Source organism: Bos indicus x Bos taurus, chromosome 6, assembly GCF_003369695.1.
Source record: "Bos indicus x Bos taurus breed Angus x Brahman F1 hybrid chromosome 6, Bos_hybrid_MaternalHap_v2.0, whole genome shotgun sequence".
In the NCBI taxonomy this organism is placed as follows: domain Eukaryota; kingdom Metazoa; phylum Chordata; class Mammalia; order Artiodactyla; family Bovidae; genus Bos; species Bos indicus x Bos taurus.
Window position 1 is genome coordinate 42,735,875 of NC_040081.1, and position 21,647 is coordinate 42,757,521.

Below are 21,647 nucleotides of genomic sequence, written 5' to 3' on the forward strand. Positions count from 1 at the left end.
AGGTGCACCGTTATCAGATTGCAAATGGCCCAGAAACCTTAAAATCCAACGCAGATTAGTATTATAGGTTGCAATGGCATGGATAGAGCTGACTGACTATACTGACACAGTGACTTATAATCTGAGAAATTGTCCACAGTGGTGGGGCATCACCAGTAGTTCTGGGAGGGGTCAAAAGTCTAACATAATCAATAGCAAATGGGTGGCGGCCACACACTTTGCAATGCAGTCTTCCTCTCTTTAAAACAAACTGGTCAACTTTTGGCAAGATTCACAGTCTACGTATAGTGATAGCTTCTGCTTCAGATACAGGGGAATTCTTAGTCTTGTGCCCAATTTGTGATGGTGGATGCATTGCCATGTCCAGTACTATGATGGTGTTCAGGAAGCTTCTGTCAATCTAGGAAATGCAGAATTAATTCCAGCTTTATTCCACTTGGTTTGACTGACCCTTACCATAAACATCTTTTGAGTAACTCTTGTTTGATCATCTGCTGTGATTTGTCTCTGCAGTTTTTGTTTCCAAAGATGGTTGTCTTTAATCTGTTTACCTCTGGTTTTCCAAGTGGTAGACCAGCTAGCTAGGTTATTGGTATGAAGAGCCCCAAGCACAAGTTAGTGGGAGCTGAGAATGGTCTTAAGTTTTGGCTACTGAACTGAAGAATCACATCTACTTTCTGTTCTGTAATGCTGATGCTGAACAACTGTAGTAGTCAGTGGACACTATTATGTTTCAGTTAAGTGATCCATCAATAAACCAGACTCAGGAATTTAGGGAGATTTCATCCAAGCCAGGCTTCAGCAATACGTGAACCATGAACTTCCAGATATTCAAGCTGGGTTTAGAAAAGGCAGAGGAACTAGAGATCAAATTGCCAACATCAGCTGGATCGTCAAAAAAGCAAGAGAGTTCCAGAAAAACATCTATTTCTGCTTTATTGACTATGCCAAAGCCTTTGACTGTGTGGGTCACAATAAACTGTAGAAAATTCTGAAGGAGATGGGAATACCAGACCATCTGACCTGGCTCTTGAGAAAACTGTATGCAGGTCAGGAAGCAACAGTTAGAACTGGACATGGAACAACAGATGGTTTCCAAATAGGAAAAGGAGTACGTCAAGGCTGTATACTGTCACCCTGCTTATTTAACTTCTATGAAGAGTACATCATGAGAAATGCTGGGCTGGAAGAAGCACAAGCTGGAGTCAAGATTTCCGGGAGAAATATCAATACCCTCAGATATTCAGATGACACCACCCTTATGGCAGAAAGTGAAGAAGAACTAAAGAGCCTCTTAATGAAAGTGAAAGAGAAGAGTGAAAAAGTTGGCTTAAAGCTCAACATTCAGAAAACGATTATGGCATCTTGTCCCATCACTTCATGGCAAATAGATGGGGAAACAGTGGAAACAGTGTCAGACTTTATTTTTGGGGGCTCCAAAATCACTGCAGATGATGACTGCAGCCATTAAATTAAAAGATGCTTACTCCTTGGAAGGAAAGTTATGACCAACCTAGATAGCATATTAAGAAGCAGAGACATTGGCCTGTCTAGTCAAGGCTATGGTTTTTCCAGTGGTCATGTATGGATGTGAGAGTTGGACTATAAAGAAAGCTGAGCACTGAAGAACTGATGCTTTTGAACTATGGTGTTGGAGAAGACTCTTGAGAGTCCCATGGACTCCAAGGAGATCAAACCAGTCCATCCTAAAGGAGATCAGTCCTGGGTGTTCATTGGAGGGACTGATGTTGAAACTGAAACTCTAACACTTTGGCTACCTGATGCAAAGAGCTGATTCATTGGACAAGACCCTGATGCTGAGAAAGATTGACGGCAAGAGGAGAAAGGGATGATAGAGGATGAGATGGTTGGATGGCATCACCGACTCAATGCACATGAGTTTGGGTAGACTCCAGGAGTTGGTGATGGACAGGGAGGCCTTGTGTGCTGCGGTTCATGGGGTCGCAAAGAGTCGAACACGACTGAGTGACTGACCTGAACTGACTGAATGTTAGTGTTCTACCTATGTTTTCTCACATGACTATTTCACTCTCATGGAAATATCTCCTTGAGAGGGCCAAAGTTCTCTTGTAGCAGCTAGGATCCATTGCAAAAAAAATCTGAGAACTTTTACTGTCATTTCTGATGGATTTTGTGTGTGTTAGTCGCTCAGTCATGTCTGACTCTTTGCGACCCCATGGATGGTAGCCCGCCAGGCTCCTCTGTCCATGGAATTCTCCAGGCAAGGATACTGGAATGGGTTGCCCTTTCCTACTCCAGGGGATATTGGTGACCCAGGGATTGAACCTGGGTCTCCCACACTGCAGGCAGATTCTTGACCATCTGAGCCACCATTTTAGCTGGCATGATAAACTATATTATGGGATGAACTTTAATATTGCCCATGCTTCCTTATGGAGAAGGAAATGGCAACCCACTCCAGTGTTCTTGCCTGGAGAATCCCATGGATGGAGAAGCCTGGTAGGCTGCAGTCCATGGGGTCGCACAGAGTCGGACACGACTGAGCGACTTGTCAGCATGCTTCCTTATGAAGTGATATTCATCAAGCCCCAAACCCAATTTCCTAAGCCAATTGGACCAAGTTTTAATGATTTGCCTGATTTCTGCTCACAATGGTCAAGAATTTTTCCCATTTCACCTTCAGTGTCCCTGGTGGGGACTTCCAGCTTCCCTGGTGGCTCAGATGGTAAAGCATCTGCCTGCAACGCAGGAGACCTGAGTTTGATTTTTGGGTTGGGAAGGTCCTCTGGAAAAGGAAATGGCAACGCACTCCAGTACTCTTGGCTGGAAAATCCCATGGACGGAGGAGCCTGGTAGACTACAGTCCATGGGGTCGCAAAGAGTTGGACATGACTGAGCGACTTCACTTTCACCTTCAGTGTAAGTTCCTATCTTTATAACAGTGCCTCAAAGGAGGTAGAATCTTCTGCCCAACTAGAGCAAATCTTATACTGGTTGCTGTGAGGTTCACGTAAGACTGATCACCAGATTGGCCAGCACCCTCCTCCTGACCCACTCACCCCCACAAAACCCAAAGGTGAGCTAGCAACAACCAAGGCAATTTGTAGGCAGCACCAGGGTTTTTATTCATTCATTCACAAGTGCTTATTGTGTGCCTACTTTTGCTAGGCATTTTTCTGTGCTGGGGATTTAGCAGTAAACACAATAGTCAAAAATCTATTTCGAGAATCTAAGTTCCAAGTAAGTGAATTGCAACAGATATTAGAAAGTGGCAAATGCTGTGAAAAAATAAGAAGAAATGAAAAATAGAACAGGATATTAGGACTCGGGTGTGAGGATAAGGGTGGAATGTAATATGACAGAAGCAGAATGTATGTTCAGTTGTAAGGTCTGAGCTGGCTTTATTGAGAAAGTGAGAAATGAGGACGGTTTGAAAGCTGAAAAACTGACTTTTGTAAGAACATTTTGTTCCTTCTTGTGAACCTGCCATTTAGAACAGTGCTTGATAAACAGAAGTTCAATAAAAATGTGTGGACTGAATGGAGATGCAGGCAGCATCTGATGAATCTTGTCTTGTTCACAGATTGACATGAAGATTCTAGATTTGATTTCCAACCCTCCTGTGAGCAAATTGATGGGCAAGAACACAAAAACCCATTGATCAAATAATTTTTAGTTGTCGAGTATTTAATGGTTCAATCTGGGATATTTCAATCAGGTCAGGTATCAAGAATAATCAGGTGATTCTTGTCATCTGCACAACCAGAGGAGTTTATCTGGTTTTAGGTACTTCTTCCTGAAAAAAAGGTAGATCTGTTTCAAGGGCAAATCCAATTCTCTAACTCAGAGTGCGGAAATTGATGGAAAACCTCCAAATTCCAATTTTCTAATTTCAAAAACTTTGTGATTTGACCAACCTGTGTTTCCTTATATTTTACCCATTGTCCCAAATCTGTTTCTTGGGGCCATAATGAGTAGAATCCTGTTCATAAATGGATACTAAAATATTTGAGGTAGACTGTTATCTTCTCTGAGTTTTCTCTACTTCTGGGTAAATAGCCCCATTCTTTTTAAAAATGCTTTCACTTAAGACATTAGATTTTCTTCACCATCTTATACATTGTTTTCTAAAAATATTCTAATTTGACTTAAATTGGAACTTAGAATTGGATTAGAACACTAAGTGTGTTATAAGTAGTACACAGAAAAGAATGTTGCCTTCTCATTTGCTCAAGATATATGGTTTGTTAATGCCGCTTAAAATCACACTAGCTCTTTGGGGGGCAGTTTCATCTCATCATAAGCATTTCTTGAGCCTATTGCCAGCTACAACAATTATTTTTACCTGCTCTATTAAGCCAAATTGTCCCTGTGTTATACTGGTGAAGTAGTTTATGGGGGGCCACAATACTAACTGAATACTTTTTTTCCTGTTAAGTTTTAACTTACTAGATGTAACACAATACTTCAGTCTGTCAGAGTATTTTTCATTTTGCTTTCATCAATAAATTTGCTATCCCTGCTGCCCTCAATTTCATGTCATTTTCATATTTTGATGAGCCTGCCTTTCTAATTGTTATCTAAGGTAGTGGATTTAAAATTTACATGAACAGAAAGATTTTTGAGGTAAATTGTTACATAACATTCTAAAATGTAAGAGAGACATTTGTATAATCTTATTCTGCAAGTTAAATAATTAATATTTATTCATTATGAAGTTGTTCATATTAGCCAAATGTTATTGTTGAACACAGAATTTAAAATCAATGTTTATAAATGAGAGTTGAAATCAGATCAATCTTATCTAATTTACTTGAATATTTTCATTGCACAGTATTGAAAATACTGTGATGGAGACAGAAGTAGTTGCAATAGTTTGGTTAGTTTTTAACTCCACTGTTCTTACAATTTCAAGATATTTTTCATGTGAAATGAATCAGATGTTTGAAAGAAACAGTAGAAATTTTGACCTTAAAACTAAAGCATTGATAATATTTATTGAAGGTTCTCATTCATTTATTTAACAAATTTCCTGAAAATCTACCATACGAATAGCATTATAGCATTATTTTAGATGTTAGGGGTACAGAGATGTATAAGATGTAAAAGTAATTGGCTCATACAACTCAATTACAAAAAAGAACAACCCAATCAAAAAATGGGCAGGACTATCTTTCTAAATTCCATATGTATGCCTTAATATACTTGTCTTTCTCTTTCTGATTTACTTCACTCTGTTATAGACTCTAGATTCATTCACTTCATTAGAACTGACTCAAATGTGTTCATTTTTATAGTTGAGTAATAGTCTATTGTGTATATGTACTGCAGCTTCCTTATCCATTCATATTAATGTATATATAAAGAATCTAGAAAGATAGTACAGATGATCTTACTTGCAGGGTATCAAAGGAGACACAGACACTTTGGACACAGTGGGGGAAGGAGAGGCTGGGATGATATGAGAGAATAGCATTGAAACATACACATTACCATATGTAAAACAGATAGCCAGTGGGAGTTCAGTGTAAGAGGCAGGGCACTCAAAGCCAATGCTCTGTGGCAACCTAGAGGGGTGGGATGGGAAGAGAGGTGCAGGGAGGGTTCAAGAGGGAAGGGACATATATATATATATACCTAAGGCTGATTCATTCTGATGTATGGCAAAAACCCTCACAATATTGTAATTATCCTCTAATTAAAAAAAAAAAAGAAAAAAAAATGGACAGAAAACCTAATAGATATTTCTCCAAAGAAGACATATACATGGCCAATAAGCACATGAAAAGATGCTCCTTATCACTAATTATTGGAGAAATGCAAATCAAAACTCAATGTGGTACCACCTCATACTGGTCAGAATGCCCAGCATTAAAATATCTACAAATAACAAATGCTGGAGGGGGAATGGAGAAAAGGGAACCCTCCTTCCTGTAGTGTAGGTGGGAATGTAAATTGGTCCAGTCACTGTGGAAGACAGTATGGAGATTCCTCAAAAAACTAAAAGTAGAGTTATCATATGATCCAGCAATCCTACTCCTGGGCATGTAGCCAAACAAAGCTATAACTGAAAAAAAAAAAAAAAAATGTATCCCTATGTTCATGTGTGTGTGTGTGCATGTGCGTGTGCACTTAATTGTGTCTGACTCTTTGCAACCCCATGGACTATATCCCATCAGGTTCCTCTGTCCATGGGATTTTCCAGGTGAGAATACTGGAATGGGCTGCCATTTCCCACTCCAGTAGGAATTCCTGACCCAAGGATCAAACCTGCATCTCTTGCATCTCCTGCTTTGGCAGTCAGATTCTTCAACACTAGCCCCACCTGGGAGGCCTATTCTTATTTTTAGCAGCACTATTTACAATAGCCAAGACATGGAAACAACCTAAATGTCAATAAAAAGAGAAATGGATAAAATGTTATATATAATCACAATGGAATATTGTGTGCATGCTCAGTTGCTCAGTCATGTCTGACTATTTGTGACCCCATGGACTGTAGCTCCTCCAGGTTCCTCTGTCCATGGGATTTTCCAGGCAAGAATATTGGAGTGGGTTGTCATTTCCTCCTCCAGGGGATCTTCCTAACCCAGAGACAGAACCCATGTCTCCTGCAGCTCTTGCATTGGCAGGTGGATTCTTTACCACTGAGCCACCTAGGAGGCCTGAAATGGATAAAGAAGATGTTGTACAAAAGCACAATGGCATATTACTAGGTCATGAAAAAGAATGAAGTAAAGCCATGTGTAGCATCATGGATAGATCTAGAGATTATCATACTAAGTGAACTAAGTCAGAAAGAGAAAGACAAACACTATATGAGATCACTTATATGTGGATTTTAAAATATAACACAGATGAACACATCTACAAAACAGACTCCAGACTTGTGTTTGTCAAGAGAGGTAGAGAGTAGGAGAGGGAAAGATTGGGCATTTAGGATTAGCAGATGCAAATTTTTATATATAGGATGAACAAATAAGAAGGTTCTACTGTATATAGCATAAGGACTTCCCTGTAGCTCAAATGGTAAAGAATCTGCCTGCAATGCAGGAGACCAGGGATCAATCTCTGGGTTGGAAGATCCTCTGGAGAAGAGCAGGCAAGCCACTCCAGTATTCTTGCCTGGAGAATCCCATGGTCAGATAAGCCTGGCAGGCTACAATCTGTAGGGTTGCAAAGAGTCAGACACAACTGAGTGACTAACACACCCATTTTATAGCATAGGGAACTATATTTAATATCCTATTAAGAATAGTTGGTTCTTGGAGACTACATTCTAATAAGATGAGACTAAAAAAGAAACATACACATATGTGTACATATGCATATAAATGAATTTATTTCAGTGTTTACATGTATGTGTTTGTGTGTACTAAAATCAGAACCCTCATCTCTGCAGTTGAATAGGAGCTGGAGAAAAATACACAATGTGCTCACTCTTCCCATTTTATGTTTATTTCCATTAACTAAAAGTGGACTCATTGCTATTTACCTAGTGTTTATATTATACTTCCTTAATCCATTCACTCTTCTATTTTTCTAGAGAACTATTTTACAGCTTCTTGTCTCTCTCCTCAATCTCTGACACAGCTTTTCTATCCTCTCTCTTGGCCCATGACCTCTCCTTTTGTTTCTTTGAGAAAACAAAATCTACCAAAAGAGAATATTTGTAGGGCACCATTGCTTCCCAGGTAGCTCAAATGGTAAAGAATCTTGCTGCACAGTGGGAGACCTGGGTTCAGTCCTTGGGCCGGGAAGATCCCCTGGAGAAGGCAAGGCAATCCCACTCCAATATTCTTGCCTGGAGAATCCCATGGACAGAGAAGTCTGGCGGGCTACAGTCCATGGGGTCACAAAGAATGGACATGACTGACTAACACACACACACACACACACACACACACCACATTAATTCAACTGCCAACATATGTTTTCAGTACAACGTGCTTATTTCCACAGATGAAGTAGCCATGCATCTGTCTGATGCCAACTTTTCAACTTGTGTCCTGGATTCCATCCCCTTTTGCCTATTGGAAAACCTTGCTTCAGCGATTCTCTTTTATTTCTTCTCCATTTGCTTTCTGCAGAATAAATTTCTTCCATCAGTCATCCTCTTGAGATCACTTCCCCCAACAGCTTCAGCCTCATTTTCGTTACTCATTTTGAAACAGAACTCCTCAAAAGTTTAGTCTATAATCAAAATCTCTTTTCCTTCATAATTAAAAAAATTCTTGTCACAAATCTGATCTCTTATGAGCTTGTTTGCTTTTCAAGTATGATTGACCTACAGTTCAGTTCAGTTCAGTTCAGTCGCTCAGTCGTGTCCGACACTTTGCGACCCCATGAATCGCAGCACGCCAGGCCTCCCTGTCCATCACCAACTCCCAGAGTTCACTCAGACCCACGTCCATCGAGTTAGTGATGCCATCCAGCCATCTCATCCTCTATCATCACCTTCTCCTCCTGCCCCCAATCCCTCCCAGCATCAGAGTCTTTTCCAATGAGTCAACTCTTTGCATGAGGCGGCCAAAGTATCGGAGTTTCAGTTTTAGCATCAGTCCTTCCAAAGAACACCCAGGACTGATCTCCTTTAGAATGGACTGATTGGATCTCCTTGAAGTCCAAGGGGCTCTCAAGAGTCTTCCCCAACACCACAGTTCAAAAGCATCAATTCTTTGGTGCTCAGCCTTCTTCACAGTACAACTCTCACATCCATACATGACCAGTGGAAAAACCATAGCCTTGACTAGACGGACCTTTGTTGGCAAAGTAATGTCTCTGCTTTCGAATATGCTATCTAGGTTGGTCATAACTTTCCTTCCAAGGAGTAAGCATCTTTTAATTTCATGGCTGCAGTCACCATCTGCAGTGATTTTGGAGCCCCCCAAAATAAAGTCTGACATTGTTTCCACTGTTTCCCCATCTATTTCCCATGTAGTGATGGGACCAGATGCCATGATCTTTGTTTTCTGAATGTTGAGTTTTAAGCCAACTGTTTCACTCTCCACTTTCATTTTCATCAAGAGGCTTTTTAGTTCCTCTTCACTTTCTGCCATAAGGGTGGTGTCATCTGCATATCTGAGGTTATTGATATTTCTCCCGGCCATCTTGATTCCAGCTTGTGCTTCTTCCAGCCCAGCATGATTGACCTACAAGACTATGTTAATTCCTGTTACACAGCACTATGATTCAATATTTCTATACCTTACAAAGTGGTCACTACAAGTTTAGTTATGACCTGTCACCATACAAAGATATTTTATAATTAATGACTATATTCCCTGTGCTGTACATTTTATATCATGTCATATTTATTTTGCAACTGTTAAGTTTGTACCTCCTAATCTTTCTCACTTATTTATCACCTCTCATCATCTTCTTTCCTCTGGAAACCATGTATTTGTCCTCTGTATCTATAACTTTCTTTGTGGTTATGTTTGTTCATTTATTTTTTTTTTAGACTCCACACATCAGATAGCAGATTTGTAGCACTAACAGTAGGAAGTAGGGCAAGGGTGAGCTGAATGAACGCAGTGAAAATGTACAAACTTATGGTTATAAGATAAATAAGTACTAAGGGATGAAACATACAATGTGAATATATTTAACACTGCTATATGTTATATATGAAAAGTTGTGATGAGAGTAAATCCTAAGAAATCTCATTACAAGGAAAAACATTCTTTTCTATTTCTTTAATGTTGCATCTACATGAGATGATGCATATTCACTAAACTTATTGTGGTAATAGTTTCTTGATGCATATGTCAAATTATTATTACATTTATCTTAGATATTGCTGTATGTCAATAATATCCCAATACAACTGGAAGAAAAAAATCTTGTTTATCCTTTTAAAAAAATTAAGACCATTTGTAAAGGGCAGTTTTAGGCTTACAACAATATTGAGAGGAAGATACAGAGATGCTCTCTCTGCTCCCCAATTTTTAAAATTGCTTATATTTTTAGTATTTTTCTAATGACTTCAGATTTTTTTGTTATGAAATAAAATATGCAAAAATTACCAAAAAGTGAACTGATAGCTTAATGAATTATTATAAAGAAACACTCATGAAAACCACCAAGATCAAGAAATTAGATATTGCTACTATCACTTCCTAAAAGATGATGCTGTGAAAGTGCTGCACTCAATATGCCAGCAAATTTGGAAAACTCAGCAGTGGCCACAGGACTGAAAAAGGTCAGTTTTCATTCCAGTCCCAAAGAAAGGCAATGCCAAAGAATGCTCAAACTACTGCACAATTGCACTCATCTCACATGCTAGTAAAATAATGCTCAAAATTCTCCAAGCCAGGCTTCAGCAATACATGAACCGTGATGTTCCAGATATTCAAGTTGGTTTTAGAAAAGGCAGAGGAACAAGAGATCAAATTGCCAATATCCACTGGATCATGGAAAAAGCAAGAGAGTTCCAGAAAAACATCTATTTCTGCTTTACTGACTATGCCAAAGCCTTTGACTGTGTGGATCACAATAAACTGTGGAAAATTCTGAAAGAGATGGGAATACCAGACCACCTGACCTGCCTCTTGAGAAACCTATATGCAGGTCAGGAAGCAACAGTTAGAACTGGACATGGAACAATAGACTGGTTCCAAATAGGAAAAGGAGTACGTCAAGGCTGTATATTGTCACCCTGCTTATTTAACTTATATGCAGAGTACATCATGAGAAACGCTGGGCTGGAAGAAGCACAGCTGGAATCAAGATGGCCGGGAGAAATATCAATAACCTCAGATATGCAGATGACACCACCCTTATGGCAGAAAGTGAAGAAGAACTAAAGAGCCTCTTGATGAAAGTGAAAGTGGAGAGTGAAAAAGTTGGCTTAAAGCTCAACATTCAGAAAACGAAGATCATGGCATCCAGTTCCATCACTTCATGGGAAATAGATGGGGAAACAGTGGGAACAGTGTCAGACTTTATTTTTGGGGGCTCCAAAATCACTGCAGATGGTGATTGCAGCCATGAAATTAAAAGACGCTTACTCCTTGGAAGAAAAGTTATGATCAACCTAGACAGCATATTAAAAAGCAGAGACATTACTTTGCCAACAAAGGTCCATCTTGTCAAGGCTATGGTTTTTCCTGTGGTCATGTATGGTTGTGAGAGTTGTACTGTGAAGAAAGCTGAGCACCGAAGAATTGATTCCTTTGAACTGTGGTGTTGGGGAAGACTCTTGAGAGCCCCTTGGACTGCAAGGAGATCCAATCAGTCCATTCTAAAGGAGATCAGTCCTGGGTGTTCTTTGAAAGGACTGATGCTAAAGCTGAAACTCCAGTACTTTGGCCACCTCATGTGAAGAGTTGACTCATTGGAAAAGACTCTGATGCTGGGAAGGGTTGGGGGCAGGAGGAAGAGAGGACAACAGAGGATGAGTTGGCTTGATGGCATCACCGACTCGATGGACATGAGTTTGAGTGAACTCTGGGAGTTGGTAATGGACAGGGAGACCTGGTGTGCTGTGATTCATGGGGTCACAATGAGTCATATATGACTGAGCAACTGAACTGAACTGAATCTAGGTACTCAACAATGTCATCAGACATCTACTGTTTTATGGTCTTGTTTCTTCTTGTTGTGCTTTTATTCAAAAGTGGGCTCCTTACAGAGTGGTTTCAGTTTCAGCTCAGTCGTGTCTGACTCTTTGCGACCCCATGAACCGCAGCATACCAGGCCTCCCTGTCCATCACCAACTCCCAGAGTTTACCCAAACTCATGTCCATTGAGTCAGTGATGCCATCCAACCATCTCATCCTCTGTCCTCCCCTTCTCCTCCTGCTCTCAATCTTTCCCAGCATCAGGATCTTTTCAAATGAGTCAGCCCTTCGCATCAGGTGGCCAAAGTATTGGAATTTCAGCTTCAACATCAGTCCTTTCAATGTCATCCATGGGGTGACAAATCAGACACAACTGAGTGACTGAAGTGAACTGAAATGATATTGAGGAGGCAGGATCATTACTTTCACGTGTGCTCAGTTATGTCCAATTCTTGTGAGCCCATGAACTTTAGCCCATCAAGCTCCTCTGTCCATGGGATTTTTCTGGCAGGAATACTGGAGTGGGTTGCCATTTGCTCCTCCAGGGGATCTTTCAATCCAGGGATTGAACTCACATCTCCTGCATTGCAGGCAGATGCTTTACCACTGAGCCACTGGGGAGGCCCAGGCAGAGTCATTACATAGTCTGCTAAACTCAGACTAGGAATTGGAAGTCAATGTAATACAATTCATTCACAAGCATGAATAATCAATGTTGAAATTTCTTTACTTAAAAACCATATTAAAATATAATAGAATACTAGATAAGACCATTATATCATAATCAACTACAGACAACCATAAAATTGGACAAAATATATGAATTATTGGATTTGAGATTTTCAACAAGAAGCAGAACAGCAATCCCTGAAAAAGGGAAATTTGTAAGGGGAGTCCCATTATTTCTCTGGTTCTCTGCCTGGGACAAATTCCCAGCTGTGATGCAAAGAGTTAGAATCCAAGAAAATAAAGTGATTCTTGCTGAGCTGAAGTAACTAATATTTAAATATGAGGCTCCTGAAGAAGCTGCAATCTACAAGACAGGTCACTGGAGAGAAAGAAGCTATTTGTGATAGACACGTCCAGCATTCTCTGGAACAGGAGTTCCTCATGAGTTCTGGACTGAGTTCTGGGTGCACATATACAGTATAAGACTACACATTGTTACCAAAAGTGCTAAAGGATATTGGAATTCTGGCCTAACTAATGTAGAAAAACCTCAGTAATACTTTTGAATCTAGGTTATATATCAGAAAGTAAGACCCCTCAGGAGTAAAACACTTCAGGAATTACTTCTCTTCAGAAGTAAGGTCCATACTTTGAAGTTAAATCTACTCTGGACCAGCTTTAACCAAGACAAAAAGAAGCCCTGACAAGCTCTTTAGAACTGAGAGTTTGGAGGTGGAGTCTGCAGTGTAGGGAAGCTGAAGAAAATGTCTTTGGCTTTCCACAGATCCATCTAACAACAAAAATAAGTGAATACAGTTCAATGGTGATGAGCCATAATTGAAATGCTTAATAGGACAAAAATGAACAAATTTCAGAGGAAGATAAAAGGCTGGTATCTACAATATTATTCACAATGTCCAGTATATAATAAAAATAGCTAGACATGCAAAGAAACAGGAAAATGTAATCAAGAGTTAAGTAAAGGAAAATTAGCAAATATTGGAAATCAAATCCAAGGTGCCCTGATAGACTTGTGGACAAATGCTGTTAAAACAACTAATAAATAGGCTCAAAGAATTAAAATACAATAAATTCAAATAACTAACATAAAATATGGTCTAAATACATGAGTAGATAGGATATTTCAGCAAAGAATGAAAACTATTTAAAAAATCAAAATTAAAGATTGGAAAAATAAAACTGAAGAGAAAAATTAATGAGATAATTTTAATAGAAAATTGAGTATGGCAGAATATAGAGTCAATAAATTTAAAGACAGATAAATAGAAATGATACAATTTGGAAATGAAAGAAAAAAAACTGAAGAAAAGTAAAAGATGTACAGAAACCTAATGGACAATATTAACCATTTACATATAATATAATATAATATGATATGTTTACATATAATCAGAGTCCCAGAAGTGGACAGTGAGAATAGTATAGACAAAAATACTTATATAATATTTTAATGTATCCTAAATATAAGGAAAAATGAAAATTTAAAGACCAAAGAGATTCAGAACAGCAATGTGGATTAATTAAAAAAAGAAAAAAAAAGACATGGAGGTACATCAGGCTTGCTAAAATCCAAAGATTAAGAAAAAATATTGAAATCAATTAGAGAGCAAAGAATTACTACATACAGGGAAATAATGGTACAAATAATTGCTACCTTTTAAAAAGAAACAGCATCTAGAAGGCTGTGGATGCCACATTAAGAATAAGTAAACAAAGAATAAAATAAAGAATAAAAACTCTCAATTCAGAATTGAACTTGCAAAAATACATGTCAAAAATAAAGAAGAAATAAAGACATTTTTTGATAAATACAAACAGAGATCATGGATCCCCAGCAGACTGGCACTGCAAGAAATGTTCAGGAGTGTTTTTCAGATGGAAAGTTGGATCTACAGTTAGGAAGGAAAGAACCAGGAATTGGAGAATATAAAAGAAAATCTCATTTTCTTTCTCATAAGTTTCTTAAAACACTGAAGACTATTTAATGTAAAAATAATAAAATTGAAGGCAGGGTTAAAATGAATGTAGTGATCTAGAAAGTATGCTTTATGGTACAAGAAAATGCAAAAAGTTACTACATTTGTTAAGTGGGAATTGTGAAGTGTAAAAACAGGAAGTTTGTCAGTAGTGATGTTAGAAATGATATGGGTGAATTATCAGGTATAAAGTGTGAGGTAATACAATATTGGTTCTAAATAGACTTTGAAAACTTAAGGGGGAATATTGTAAATTCTAGAACAGTAATTAAAAAGAAAAGAAATGTGGGTAATAAGCCAATAGAGGACATAAAATAGAATAACAAAATACATCAAATTAATTGAAAAGAAGGTATACAAGAGGAAAAGAGAAAGAATAAATGATACTAGTAGACAGTACACAGGTGTGTGTGTGTGTGTATGTGTGTGTGTGTGTGTGTGTGTTAAGTCGCTTCAGTCATGTCCAGCTCTGTGTGACCTCATGGACTGTAGCCCGCCAGGCTCCTCTGTTCATAGGATTCTCCAGGCAAGAATATTGGAGAGAGTTGCCATTTCTCTCTCCAGGGGATCTTCCTGACCCAAGGATGGGGCCGCGTTTCTTAAGCCTGCATTGTCAGGTGTATTCTTTACCACTGCAGCACCTGGGAAGCCCATCATACCTTGTTTATAATTGTAAAATTATACTGAAAAAAGTTTTTCAATTTTTATAAAACAAAACATAAAGCTTCATTGTGACCAATTCCACTCATAGATATTTATTTAAGAGAATTGAAAGCATATGCTTACAAAAGAATCGTGTACTTATGTTCACAGTAGTTTTATCTGTGGTTGTCAAAATTAGAAATTAATATTCATCAATAGGTGAATGTATAAACAAATTGTGATATACAATACAATGAAAAACTACTCAGAAACATACAGGAACACATTAAAGATGCAAGAACAAAACTTTAGAAGAGACATACTATCACTTCTGTCCTATTCTATTAGGTCGCTCAGTTGATCCTATTACATGTAAAAGAATTGTACACAGGGGTATGAGTGTGAATACTGGAAGGTTGGGATCACTTTGAAGGCTGGCTGCTTTAGGTATTTTCTAGAGATGGCGATCTGGTGGCTATCTGGAGGTGAACTGGTATATAAAGTGTTTGAAATGTGGTAGTCAAGCAGGATTGGGAAGCACTGTTGTGATCAGATTATGATAGAAAATTTGACTTGTATGTGGCAAAAAGAAAGCTGACATTGTCCAAAACAAATTGTAAAAGGAACTCAACTGCAGCAATGAGGCTGTAAATAATGTTGGATAAAACTCTTTCAAAGGACTTACTTTTGGAAGCAGGGCTAGGAAATACACAGTCCTCTTGTGTCCAGAGGTATCTGATTGGCTTGGCTCATTGCTGTATGTCTGTTGATGTTGATAGATAATTTGCAAATTGTGTTGTCAACACAACATTTAATCTGCTCTGAGCAGCTCATAAACAACACTTTGATTAATTCTTTCAGTCTGTGTCTTCTGGACAAGATTTACAGAGCTCTGTTTATTTGGATGAAAAATAGAGAGAGACAAGTTGTCAGTAGAAAGGGAAGAGGGATGGAAAGATTTCCTTTTCTCTCTTTGGTTGAATTTGGAAAGTGTTTTTTAATTAGGATTTTAAATGTTTGGTTCCACAAGGGAAGGATTTCTCAGTGGAACTCAGCAACTGGCACAAGGCGAAGCTCAGTGTCAAAGTGGAATAAGTCAGGACAGAGAGAGGCAGCCTGGCAGTGGGACACTGTGGAGGGGGAGAGTCAGCCAAACCTAAGGCAGGAGATGCCTTTCTCAATTAGCCAATTAGTTCCAGAAACCTGTTGGACAATTACAACTCATAGAGCTTGCCATCCACACTCTCTATGGAACACTGAAATACTGTGTTGAATAGAATTCTGTTCAACAAGAACATTTTAATAAAGAACTCCAATTAAAGGAAACTTTTATAATATGAAATATAAAGATAAGTATGTATTATTATTGAGTGTATATGTGAGAGAAAGAGGGGAATTGATTCTGTTGCTCTCCTTTTTGTATATTATTATATGCCAATTTTCCCCAGGCCCCTAAATCTGTTTAGTTGAACAGTTTCTATTAATTTTGGCTTTGAAATAATTTTCCATTGAAGCATGCCTTTTAATCAGTACCTCTCTACCTTTGTTGATTTATCCTAGCCAAGATAAGTGGATAGAGTTCTAAAACACTGTTTCTGGAATACTCATATCACTTTGAAACATGCTGATCATCCAACTTAGGCATAAGAACCTGGAAATGAGTGTCATTTGGAAAAAGGTCCTTTCATAGCAATTATGACATAAGATGTAAAGACAGTCTGTGGCTGGTAGGGAAGAAAAGATTCAAAAAATAGCTATCTAATAATTTCAGGACTATTAGAAATGTAAATAATCCAACACCACGATTCCTCCTTGAATTTTTCCCCTTTTATGCCTGTCTCCTCTCAAAAGGATAAACATGATATTTATGAGCTGCTTTTGGAATGCACACATTTCCAGGGATCATGCCAAGTGCTTCTTTTGTTGTTCACATCTGCATCTTTCGATATGATGAAGAGTCAACAAGAAAGTAGATTTGGTTTTGTTTCTTTGACAAATAAAGTTCACTTGAGGACACAATTGGGAAAAATGCAACCACTACATCCATACCAGAAAACCAAAGTTGAATTTTCCATTAGTGGTAGTTATACATTGTAACTTATATGCAAGGCTCTTGGTTGGAAATATTAACCCAGATTCAGAAATTAGTAATTATATTGACCTTGACATCTGTCCTCATTACCTTGTTCCCAGCTCACACAATTAGTTTAGCTGAGACTGTCATCAAAACCCTGTATTTTAGATCTATTTCTAGTAAGGAACTCCTTCAAATCATCACCCCATGAAAATTACAATATTAAGGACACAAAGGTATACGTGTATCTAATTGCAGTAATTGTGTTGAGAAAGAATTCACATAAATCTCCTTTAGGGGCTTCATTCCATTTGATGGCCTTAATGTACTCTCTTAAAACTGAAATGATTTCAAAGTATTGTTCTGCACAAGATTATCAGCAATTATTGTATATGAAAAGAGCCATGGTGAAAGAGAACAAGTTGAGAGATTAACATTGTGAAATAAACTTCAGGCTTTTAACAGAAGGATGGTAGAGGCCGATTCAAGCCCCATTTCCTGTGTTTACTCCCTCTCCTCTGTCCTGGATCACAATTTGTTGGCTGCATCATTGCTATACAAACAATATGCTGACAGAGTCTAAATGTAACACTACCCTCCTAAAGAATGAGGGAATCACATACTCATACAAAAAGGCAGATACCTAGTGATTTTCAATATTCTGAAAATAGAAATAGTCTATTGGGTTTATTTCATGATTATGAAAGCCTAATAATCTATGATAGCTGAAAGCAAATGTGATTTATTAGAGTCTCTTACAGACAGATGATAAACCATAATATGCAGGCAAACACTTTTTTTTTTTTTAAAGGAGTATGTTAAAAAGAAAATAGTCAACAACTTGCTTCCTCCATAGCTCCAGAAAATGATGATTTGAGACACGGAAATATCAGAGTTGATGAATGATAGAAGCAAAATTATAACTGTTGTTGTATGGCAAGATAAACTTTCACCTCCGTGAAGGAAATATAGATTACGGAAACTGATTGCAAGCAATCAGCACTGTATATTCTTCTTCCCTAACTGAGCAATGTTTGAATATGCGCCTTTCAGACAAACGCATTAATAACATTTAGCTACTAGGTATTTGTGGAAGAGATTGGAAATTGTTTTTAATTTGTTGGTTTGGTGAAGCGATAATATATTGAGCCATAAGGGAGAGGGTTAAAAAAAAAAACTATTGGTATAGGATTTCTACTTGCATATGTGAATATATTAATACCCACAGAGCTCTGTTATTCTTAGAAACTCTCCCACACAAAGCAAAGGGTTAATAGACAGGGAGATCTAAAAAAATGCATGACCATGTTGTGAAATATGGATTTAACATATAACTCATTGGAGGCCCCCTTGAGTTATGGGCCTCATTTACTGCATATTACAGACATTTTTTCCATATTTCTTTTCAACAAGGCATATGGTTTAAATTAGTTTCATCTTGGGTTTTCTAGGATCTTTTGTGGGCTATTTTCTACAACAAACTATAATTCTTAGGCTTTTTTAATTCTATAGTAGGATGCTATTAGGTGCAGTTCTTTAATTACCATGTAAGGCAATGCATCAGTAAGGTATTCTGAAAGAGGCACAAACTGAGTAAGGGTTTGAATGAAGAATTCATAGCCAGCCGATGAAATTAAAGTAGTTTCACAGTCTTTATGGATGAGGGGGGATGGATAAAAGTCAGTGTTTGTTGGGGTGGAGGTAGGGGCAGTTAGGGATTAAAACATACAGACACACCTTCAGTTGAGTCAGGAAAGGGGACTTTGATAGGTAGCAACATTCTGAAGAGTTAAGGATATTAAAGGACCCTGTTTCCCATAACTTAACTCATAAATCATATTTTCAGGTACTTTACATGATTTATGAGAGGCTGGCTGTCTGCATGATCAGTAAGTTGCATTAAAATGGCAATTGGTCTTTCCAAAATAGAGCCTTATGAAAAGAATCCAAATCTCAGAGATGGTGAATTTCAGCACCTGAAAGCTGGGGTCAAAAGGAGGTGTCTGCATTTCATTCTTTGTTCAAAATATAAAATCATAATATTATGTGGGAAAAGCATTGGTCTACAGTCATGATACTTAGGCTTTTGGTTTTTTTCTCACTACTGTAACCTTAAGTCATTTATTTTCTTTGGACCTAGTCGCCTCTCAGTAAACTGAAGGATTCAGGGTCTTCCTGTTTCTAAATACATATTGTACATATGTATAAATTATATATTCCTAACGTCTGCTGGATCATCAAAAAAGCAAGAGAGTTCCAGAAAAACATTTCTGCTTTATTGTCTATGCCAAAGCCTTTGACTGTGTGGATCACAATAAACTGTGGAAAATTCTGAAAGAGATGGGTATACCAGACCACCTGACCTGCCTCTTGAGAAACCTATATGCAGGTCAGGAAGCAACAGTTAGAACTGGACATGGAACAATAGACTAGTTCCAAATAGGAAAAGGAGTACATCAAGGCTGTATATTGTCACCCTGCTTATTTAACTTCTATGCAGAGTATATCATGAGAAATGCTGGGCTGGAAGAAGCACAAGCTGGAATTAAGATTTCCAGGAGAAATATCAATAACCTCAGATATGCAGATGACACCACCCTTATGGCAGAAAGTGAAGAGGAACTAAAGAGCCTCTTGATGAAAGTGAAAGTGGAGAGTGAAAAAGTTGGCTTAAGGCTCAACATTCAGAAAACGAAGATCATGGCATCTGGTCCCATCACTTCATGGGAAATAGGTGGGGAAACAGTAGAAACAGTGTCAGACTTTATTTTTGGGGGCTCCAAAATCACTGCAGATGGTGACTGCAGCCATGAAATTAAAAGCACTTACTCCTTGGAAGAAAAGTTATGACCCACCTAGATAGCATGTTCAAAAGCAGAGACATTACTTTGCCAACAAAGGTCCATCTAGTTAAAGCTATGGTTTTTCCAGTGGTCATGTATGGATGTGAGAGTTGGACTGTGAAGAAGGCTGAGCGCCGAAGAATTGATGCTTTTGAACTGTGGTGTTGGAGAAGACTCTTGAGAGTCCCTTGGACTGCAAGGAGATCCAACCAGTCCATTCTGAAGGAGATCAGCCCTGGGATTTCTTTGGAAGAAATGATGCTAAAGCTGAAACTCCAGTACTTTGGCCACCTCATGCAAAGAGTTGACTCATTGGAAAAGACTCTGATGCTGGGAGGGATTGGGGGCAGGAGGAGAAGGGGACGACAGAGGATGAAATGGCTGGATGGCATCACTGACTCGATGGACATGAGTCTGGGTGAACTCTGGGAGTTGGTGATGGACAGGGAGGCCTGGCGTGCTGTGATTCATGAGGTCGCAAACAGTCGGACACGACTGAGAGACTGAACTGAACTGAACATACATAATATCAGAAATATATACATATGTATGTGTTCATGTATTGGTGGACTGTTTCACACTATCAGCTTAGGGGTCTTACTACCTAATTTTACCTGTTATTCTGAAAATCATAAACGCTGATGTCTAAGAATGTTACATTTATGAGTGGGGTTGTAAAGTATGATTGAGTACTCTGTCAAGTATTATAGTTGTATAAAGGTACTATATTGTTTTCCTTTAGAAATTAAAAATAATAACTTACAGGAAACTGCTAGTTGACAGTGATCCTGTGTAAATGGAAGATTAAAACAGAAGTTTATAAAGGGTGTCTTTTTACTTTACATTAGGGAATAAATTCCCTGGTGAGAGTGAATTAAAATTCATCATTTTGTTATAGACCTTTATTCTAATGGACTTCCCCAGTGACTCAGTTAGTAAAGTATCTGCCCACAGTGCTGGAGACCCAGGTTCAATTCCTGGGTCAGGAAGATCCCCTGGAGACGGGAATGGCAACCCACTCCAATATTCTTGCCTGGAGAATTCCATGGACAGAAGAGCCTGGCAGTCTACAGTCCGTGGGGTCACAGAGAATTGGACACGACTGACTGACTAACACTTTCACTTTTATTCTAGTGCAACTCATCCATATTTGGATTTTATATTGGAGGACTGCTACACCTTTTGAAGCTTTCTCAGCGGGAGAAAATTCAGCATATGTTGTTCTATTTGAAAAATGCATTCTCTAACCCATTAGATTATATGGAAGTTGTGTTTGCCTGAACACACTAGCCATGAATAAGACTCAACAGGTCACTGGTAAGCTGAGAAGTAGAATATTTATGAGCTCTGAATTGTTTGACACATTGGATTAGTTGAGAATTATTAGCAGGAATTTAGACACAAGTTTTTCCCTAGTAAACTGTCCATTGTGCTTATAAGTCAAGAAAGTTGCTGACCTGTGGTGCCTGAGCCCATTAACTAGAACCATTGCCCTATCTCAAGTTCTTAATCAGTTATCTTAGATCAGTAGTCCTTCAGATTTGGCTATTTGGGATTGTTTTAGTCAGTTCAGGCTGCTATAACAAAATACCATAGACTGGGTGGCTTAAAGTGCCCTGGAGAAGGCATTGGCAACCCACTCTAATATTTTTGCCTAAAGAATCACATGGACAGAGGAGCCTGGTAGGCTATGGTCCATGGGGTCCAAAGAGTCAGCCACGACTGAGTGACTAACAGAGAGACAGAGACGATCACATACACAGAGCAGAAATCTAAGGAAGTCCTTAGAAAAAGCTTGCACACACATTTGAATATTGGCTATTAAAAGGATGTGATGGTTAGTCTTAGTTGTTCATTTTTCTAAGTTATGTTATCC